The sequence below is a fragment of the Oryzias melastigma genome, linkage group LG13 (assembly GCF_002922805.2).
Source record: "Oryzias melastigma strain HK-1 linkage group LG13, ASM292280v2, whole genome shotgun sequence".
NCBI classification, from domain to species: Eukaryota; Metazoa; Chordata; class Actinopteri; order Beloniformes; family Adrianichthyidae; genus Oryzias; species Oryzias melastigma.
The window spans coordinates 16,964,661-16,965,596 of NC_050524.1; the positions used below are offsets into that span (position 1 = coordinate 16,964,661).

Consider the following 936-nt stretch of genomic DNA (forward strand, 5'->3'; position numbering starts at 1 on the left):
ATTGACATTTGGTGATACTGGATATTATCATCCAATCAGCGATGCCCCATAGTACCAACCTTTTCCAGTTTATCAGTTAGATGTATTATTAACATTACATTTTGATTTCCGAAATGCTTTTTTTTTCTAAAACAGTGTTTTTCAACCTTTCTTGAGCCAAGGTACACTTTTTCCTCGACAACATTCAACGCTAAACACAAGCTTTAGATGTTATTTTTGTTGGAACTGTGAGACTTTATGAGCCAAGTTGCAACAAAAAAGTGAGGATTGGTCAGACTGATGACATGATTAAGCCTCCAAGAATGTTTGGCGGAGACAGTTGGAGGCGCACTGGTTGAAAAACACTGTTCTAAAACTTAATGCTGTGTTCTAAAGACGTGTCTTTTTAATTGTAATTTTGATCTTTAAATGTTTTTTTTTTCGTCGAGTAGACTAATTTGTTTATGTGTTTTGCCTTTCAGGGTTACTGTCCTCAAAAGATATGGAAACCGATACATTTGAATGATTGGTAAATTAGTCCTTGAATCTGAGCTTCTTAGCAACCATCTACTTTTTATGTTGATTAACCTTGATGCAAATATGTTGCTTTGTAAAATATCAAATTGGAAAATACTAGTCTCTCAATTTTTAGCAAGCTGTTCTTAAAATTACATCATATTTTTTTTCCAAAATATTAATGACATTTATGGCTAAGCATAACATAAAAAAAGATGCTACTGAGTAAACAGGAACGTTATTGCCTTCTATAAAGGAAGTACAACACATAAAAAATGCAGTTGTATAGTAGTAGTGTTTTTTTAATTGTTGAGTTAAATGTTAAAAACTAACTCATTAGCCTCACTTACACAATATATATATATTTTTATTTAGGTACAGTTAAGGATTGTTTACTTGTTAGCTAGCAGCACTTGATAAAAACTGAACGCCCAACAAGAA

At 32.1% G+C, this 936-nt stretch overlaps 1 long non-coding RNA gene across 1 annotated transcript in view; it reads right to left on the minus strand.

Moving 5' to 3' along the window:
• LOC118599500 overlaps nucleotides 1-927 on the minus strand; it is a 2,784-nt gene extending 1,857 nt beyond the window's left edge. Inside the window, exon 1 of the long non-coding RNA XR_004948882.1 lies at nucleotides 60-927. This is a non-coding gene — a long non-coding RNA (uncharacterized LOC118599500). The remainder of the gene's footprint in view (nucleotides 1-59) is intronic.
• Nucleotides 928-936: the final 9 nt, after the last annotated feature.